The following is a 7,450-nucleotide window of genomic DNA, read 5'->3' on the forward strand; positions in this document are numbered from 1 at the left end:
CCACCTCAGCCTCCTGAAGTCCTGGGATTACAGGCATAAGCCACAATGTCCAGCCTTTTTATGGCTGAGTAATATTCTACAGTATGTATATAGAGTGTGTGAGTTTTTGGTGTTTTTTGTTTGTTTGTTTGTTTGTTTGTTTTTTGAGACAGAGTGTGACTCTGTCGCCCAGGCTGCAATGCAGTGGTGCGATCTCGGCTCACTGCAACCTTCTCCTTCCAGGTTCCAGCGATTCTCATGCCTCAGCCTCCTGAGTATCTGGGATCACAGGCACCTGTCACCATACCTGGCTAATTTTTGTGTTTTTGGTAGAGACGAGATTTCACCATGTTGGCCAGGTTGGCCTCAAACTCCTAACCTCAAGTGATCCAGCCACCTCAGCTTCTCAAAGTGCTGGGATTATAGGTGTGAGCCACCGTGCTGGCAGAGTGTGTGGGCTTTTTGTTTTGTTTTTTTACAAAGTTACTTGGACTCTGTCACCTTGGTCTTCCTTGCCCAGGAAGTCTTATGGCCCTGCCACTATGTATTTTATGCACACAGCCAAAGGTGGGAAGGGTTTCAACAGCTGCATCCTCTCCTCTACCTGCACCTGGAACTGCAACGGGGCAGAGAAAGGTTTCCCAGAGACGCCTGCAGTAGCACATAGAGTGTGTTGGGAACAAATGTAAAATCGTGCGGCTAGTGAGGCTTAGGACGAAGGCATTTTGAGCTTGTGGATCATCCATGGCTATAGTAGAGCTTTGGCCCACAGGGTTAAGCAAACAGTAAGGAGAGGGATAAAACTGGGGCAAGGCTTCTAGAAGGTTAGGAAAAAGGGAATTAAACACGCTGTTTAAGGAACTCCTGCTGGCGTGGACTTCCTTAAACAGAAACTCTCTGACTGGGAAGGAGGGTCCCTCACTTTGGACAGCTTTTAAGACCGTTGTTAATTTGATCTCTTTTTGACAATGAAGGATTTTATTCAACTTTTCAATGTCTTACTCGAAATTTCCTTCATACCCCTCCCTCTCCCCCAGCTACCTTCAGTCCCACTGTCCTGGCTGATGGGCCAGGCGGAAGGATTTCCTGTGCCCTGTGAGTGCTGTCACATGACACCCGAGTGTGGAACCACTTCCCCTGCTGACAAAGTCTGAAAGCTGAGCTTCCCGTCCTCTCAGGTTTAAGGAAATGGTCACTAAAGTTCGTCCAGTGTTTTTCTTCTTTTCCAACCAAGGAACATAAATGTGTGTTTGAGACGAACACAGACGATTCTTGAGTGAAATGAGACTTTACACATGGGGGTGTTTGTTCATAGGTTTGAAACATTGAAAACCAATACTGTACCAACTCTCAAGAGAAAAATGAGTTGTTTTTTTCTTCCTAATGGAGGGTTGGTGATGGTTCTCCATTAGGAAGGAACTAATGGTGGAGGTGCCCTTTTTAGTGGCTTCTTCTGGGCATGGCAGGCGCAAACCCTTCCATGCACTCTCCTTCTCTCCTGTTCTCACTCACACACACAATTTAAAATGTGAATGGAATCTCTGCTCTGGGACCAGGACTCCAAGACCCAAAATAAATAGGATTCATTCCTGCCTCCCACCAGGAGGGCAGCAGCCCTGTTTGGTGTTGCTTGGCACCTAGCACAAGCCCTGGCACTTAGTAAGTGCTTTGTAAATGCTGACAGAAAGAATGAATGCTACCCCTCACTTGGCTGTATCAATATTTTCCTGGTTCTGCCAGGCCTGGTATTTGCCACGTAGGCATTTCATGTCTGCACACACGTGGGAATGGCGAGATGTGGACATTCTCCACCTGACTGGCAACGGTGCCTGCCAGGCAAGAAGTGCTGCCATCTTGGAAGAAGTAAAAGAACCTGCTGATGGAATTCAGTCTGGCCAGGCTCTGCAGCACTTGGGGGTGTAAGGAGCCCATGCTGGCCTCAAAGTGGAGGTGTCCCTGCCTCACAGCCCATTCTTTGCAATGTCAAAGCCAAAATGGAAAATGAAAAAAAAGAAACAAAACCAACAACAAGTAGTCCCAAGAGAAACAAAAAGGTGTTCGTAATGGCAATCTCATGGCTGACTCCACAGGAGCTGGAAAAAGCTGATTCCCGGAGCCCACGGGGAGAAAGAGCCCACATCCACTTGCTTCTCAATTCTGCTCCAGGTCAGAGCAGAGAGTCAGGCAGCCTCCAAAGCTTTCTGGATCCCTGAGGACAGAGACTGGGTGGCCAGCTGGGAGCATCCCCAAACAATTCCTGCTTCCCAGGATATGGTGTCCGGGGAGGAGAACGCTCTTTGTAGCTCCAAAGTGTGTTTCAGGTGGGGCAGAGTTCTCACACAACTGCAGGATTATGGCCAAATGGGAATTTTTCAAAGTGAATTGACTATGTTTATTCCGTTCTAGCTAAACCTTAAAAATGTGTATTTGGGGGGCACTCATATAAATATCATGTGACCCTTGGTTCGGTCAGACAGTCGAAGTTGGGTAAGTTGGGCACTGTTTCATTTGTTACCCTGACTGAACTAGAACATGAGTGTTTTTGTGGGGTTGACCAAATATTGGAATCTCGACTGAATTTTTAGGAGAACAATATCTAGTGTGCCACTCAACAGGAGAATACTTTTGTTTGTTGGTGGCCAACTCAGGATCATAAGAAGAAAACAAAGACAACTTAAAACATACAGGACGAGGAAACATCGATCAATGAATACCACTGATTTATTGGTCAGGGTCTCCAGAGAAACAGAACCAATAGAATATATATCATATGTGTATATATATGATCCCCCCATATATATATATGCAGAGAGAGATATTACACATACACACACAGATTTTCAGGAATTAGCCCACGGGATCATGGAGGCTGGCAAGGTTTTTTTTGTTTGTTTGAGGTGGAGTTTCACCCTTGTCGCCCAGGCTGGAGTGCAGTGGCAAAATCTCGACTTACTGCAACCTCCGCCTCCCAGATTCAAGTGATTCTCCTGCCTCCCCCTCCCGCATAGCTGGGATTATAGGCGCTGCCACCATGCCTCTCTAATTTTTGTATTTTTAGTAGAGGTGGGATTTCGCCATGTTGGCCAGGCTGGTCTCAAACTTCTGATCTCTGGTGATCTGCCCGCCTCAGCCTCCCGAAGTGCTGGGATTATAGGTTTGAGCCACCGCACCTGGCCAAGACTGGCAAGTTTGAAATCTGCAGAGCAGACCAACAGGCTAGAGACCCAGGGAAGAGTTAATTGCAGCCTGAATCTGAAGGCCTTCAGGAGACAGAATTCCTTCTTTTTCAGGAGACTCCAGTCTCTGTGTAGGGCCTTCAACTGATTGGATGAGGCCCATCCACATGGTGGCACTTGGCTTTACTCAACATCCAATGATTTACATGTTAATTTCATCCAAAAAATACCTTCACAGCAACATCTATACTGATGTCTGACCAGACAACCACAATTAACCACCACAGCACCTTGCATTTCTTTTATATTTAAAATGTCCTTTTACTATCAGGGAACACTTCTACACTGCTGCTGGGAAAGTAAGCTAGTACAACCACTATAGAAAACAGTGTGGAGATTCCTTAAGGAACTGAAATTAGAGCTACCATTTGATCCAGAATCCCACTGCTGGGTATCTACCCAGAGGAAAAGAAGTCATTATTCAAAAAAGCTATTTACACACCCATGTTTATAGCAGCACAATTCACAATTGCAAAATCGTGGAACCAACACGAATGCCCATCAATCATCCAGTGGATAAAGAAACTGTGGTATATATATATATATATACACATACACACACAAATATAGATATATATACACACACCATATATATACACCATATATACATATATATACTATATATATCTGACAGAATACTACTCAGCCATAAAAAGGAATGAATTAACAGCATTTGCAATGACCTGGATGAGACTGGAGACTATTATTCTAAGTGAATCAACTCAGGAATGGAAAATCAAACATCGTATGTTCTTACTGATATGTGGGAGCTAAGCTATGAGAACGCAAAGGCATAAGAATGATACAGTGGACTGTGGGGACTTGGGGGGAAGAGTGGGAGGGAGGCGAGGAATAAAAGACAACAAGTGTGGTGCAGTGTATACTGCTGGGGAGATGGGTGCAGCAGGAGCTCACAAATCTCCACTAAAGAACTAACTTATGTAACCAAATACCACCTGTACCCCAATAACTTATGGAAAAAATAAAATTAAAAAAATAAAATGTCCTTTAAAAAACCAATCTTTTGGAGTGCAATGGATGAGTTGTAAGGGTGAGCCACTGAAAGAAGATCAGCAGTTGGCACCCACCTGCTGTCTTGGGAGGTGGGGAAGCACCTCCGGGAGGTTGCAGGCTTGGCACGTGATGCGGAGCTGGTGGCTGAGTCTACAGTGAACCCAGGGATCTCAGGAAGGGGAGGCCGCATGGGAGATGGGGGTGACAAGATGGAAAAATCTCAGCTCGGGAAAAGAGGGGCCACACTGCACTGTATGCTGTGCCCCTGAGGGGCGGCTGTGCCTCCACGGTCCTGGGGGGAAGGAACCAGGCCTGCTGGGGACATGGTGGCTGTGTGGTTGCATGACCAGCACCCTTCTCTAGGGTTTCTCCAGCTGAGAAATAATAAAGGTAAATGAAAATATCAATAAAATAATTTATTCACAAGAAATAATAAATAATAATGATGCCAAATGCTGACTCAGTACTTAGTCGTGGGACATTTAAATCAACTTTTATTTTTCTGGCAACTCATTGAAAATGGCTTTGGCTTTGAATTAATGAAATTTGCCTGCTGCCAATCAAGAAGGCTCTCCCAGCTGGACGCGGTGGCTCAAACCTATAATCCCAGCACTTTGGGAGGCCAAGGTGGAGAGTCACTTGAGACCAGAAGTTTGAGACTCACCTAGCCAACATAGTGAGACCCCCCATCTCTACAAAAAATAAAAATAAAAGTAAAATAGTTGGGCATGGTGGTGGCAGGTACCTGTGGTCCCAGCTACTCCAGAGGCTGAGATGGGAGGATTGTTTGAGCCCAGGAGGTTGAGGCTTCAGTGAGCCATGATTCTGCCACTGCACTCCAGCCTGGGCGACAGAACCAGACCCTGTCAGAAAAAAAAAAAAATATATATATATATATATATATATATCTCCTGGAAACAGTAATGGAGGCCAGCAAGCCGGGTGGCATGTGCCTGTTGTCTCAGTTGCTTAGGAGGATTGCTTGATCCCAGGAGTTCAAGTCCAGTGTGGACAACATAGAGATCCAGTCTCTAAAAGCCAAAAAACCAAGGGGCCGTTTTGGAGAGGGGTGGTGATCTGGGACACATGGTGCCTCTAAGTCTTGCAGACATTGTCCAAAATCTTTAATGGTCAAATGGCCCAGGTCTCTTTCATTCATTTTCCTAAGGATTGAAAAAACTCAAGGGCATATGGATTTAAGACCACGCAAAATCCTCACCCTGTCCTTCCTTCCCTTGTCTTAGACGCCAACGCAAATGCCGCCTCCCGTCTGCTCCTGGTTGGGATCCTGTCTTGCTGCCCGCTCCTCTGTGTCCTCATCAACCATACTCTTGGTGTGTGTCTTCTCTGCTGGATTGAGGAGCTCACTGGGGCAGAGGTGACTGCAGTCAGCAAAGCACTCAGGAAATAATTGCTGGAGAAGGGTGGGGAAGGGACCCCACATCTCCCCTCTGCCTGCACCTCCCTTCTCCCTGCACCTCACGGCCTCTTGCAGAGAGGTGTGGCCGTGGGACTAGACTCCTGCCCGTGGGGTGTGCTTGGGAATGTGAGGAAATGCTGTTTCTGGGTCTGAGACTGACATCTCTGTGTAGGTCTTGTCTCCTCTGTACTCTTTCCCCTTCCCCTGGCTGGAAGCAATGGAAGGCAACTGACTTCAGTCATGTAGACAAGAAAGCCATGGGGATGATGGAGGGACATGGGGAAGGGACTTGGGTTTCTGAGTGACTGTGTGGAGCTGAGCAGCCCTCACTACTTGGAACTCTCTGTAAGACAGAAAGAAACTTCTGTGGTGTAAAGCCACAAGGACTTAGCTTTACCCCCAAGAACAGAGCACACACAGTGGAGCACTGTGTCTAAGAAGCATGAGCACCCACAGCATGGAGTGTGCCAGATTGGACAACAGACATCCCCTAAGATTGAGTGACTTTAGGAGAGCAGGGAGTTGCTGGCTCAGGCAAGGTGGAGCCTTTGGGGGTCCCAGGTGGCAGACAGAGCTTTGCCTAGGTCGAACTGTCCATGGGCCCAAGGTGCTGGCCAGAGGTGGGGTGGCTGGAGTTCACAGGCCAGGCAGCCAAGGGGTTGTTCTGGCAGGTGAGTCTGCCACCACGGACCCAGGCCTCAGACCGAACAGGCAGGGGCTGGTAAAGTACAGGTCTTCAGGTCATCTGCAGGCAGGGTCTGCCTGGGCCCCAGGAGTCCACAGGCAGGGAGTGCCCTGGGAAAGAGCTGAGGACGCTGCATCAGAAAAGAGGCAGGGAGGGTGGGGCAGGCCAGAGCACCCACACATGCCCTGTGTGTCAGGCACATACACATACACCCACGACCCTATTTAATCTCCAACAGCCCTGACAAATGGGTGTCATTGAAGTCATTGTTGGTGATTTGTTTTTCTAAGACCAGCCGAGTGGGCACAAAAGAACCAGTGAGTAGGCAAGGCTAAAAGCAAAACTGCAAATTTATTCTTTGGTCATCTAGCTTCAGGGACTGGAGCTGGGGGAAGGGAGGGGGGTTTTCTAATACAGTCCCGACAAGAGTGGGGGCTGAGAAAGCCTGCCACCGGCGCATCTGCTGGGCGCGACTTTTCTAGGAGTGGAAGGGCAATAGGCGGGGCACGGGCATGTCGGGGGAGGGGGGGCGCTCCGCAGGTGCCACCAGGTAAATCTTGGTCTCCTCGGATTGACATCACCTGGTGCATGCCTGATTAATCTGCACCTTCCCAGGCGTCAGCTGCATTCTCGCACACACAGGAAGAGTTGGTGGTGAAGAAGAACCCGGAAGTGCACCATCCTGCCTCGGTTAGTCCAAACAGTCCAACCTTTTATTGATAATAGTGATAAAGGGGCGCCATGGTCTGTCTGGCTACTTCCTGCTGTTAAGGGGCGTCGTTAAGGTCGGGGCCCATGGTTGGTATTTGGACGTATGGCTGAAGAATAAAATAAGGCACAGTATTAGTATAGGAATGAGGAATGGAAGCATTTGTTGGAATATGGGCAAAACCCAGAAGGATGGTCCTGGCAAGATTGGGGAATATGAGATAGTTAAGAAAATTTAGTCAGTTTGAGGCAAGTGGGGGAAAGCCAAACTGATTTCTCGGTCTAGTAAGGGGGTAGGGCATGAGGGTATAATGAGAAATGAGTGTGCAAAGTAGTTGTTGGCCAGGCAGCAATTAAGGAGTGGAGTTTTTCGTGGAGTGGATGGCTTTCCACTTACTCCTACTATAG

The sequence above is a fragment of the Piliocolobus tephrosceles genome, chromosome 19 (assembly GCF_002776525.5).
Source record: "Piliocolobus tephrosceles isolate RC106 chromosome 19, ASM277652v3, whole genome shotgun sequence".
Taxonomy (NCBI): domain Eukaryota; kingdom Metazoa; phylum Chordata; class Mammalia; order Primates; family Cercopithecidae; genus Piliocolobus; species Piliocolobus tephrosceles.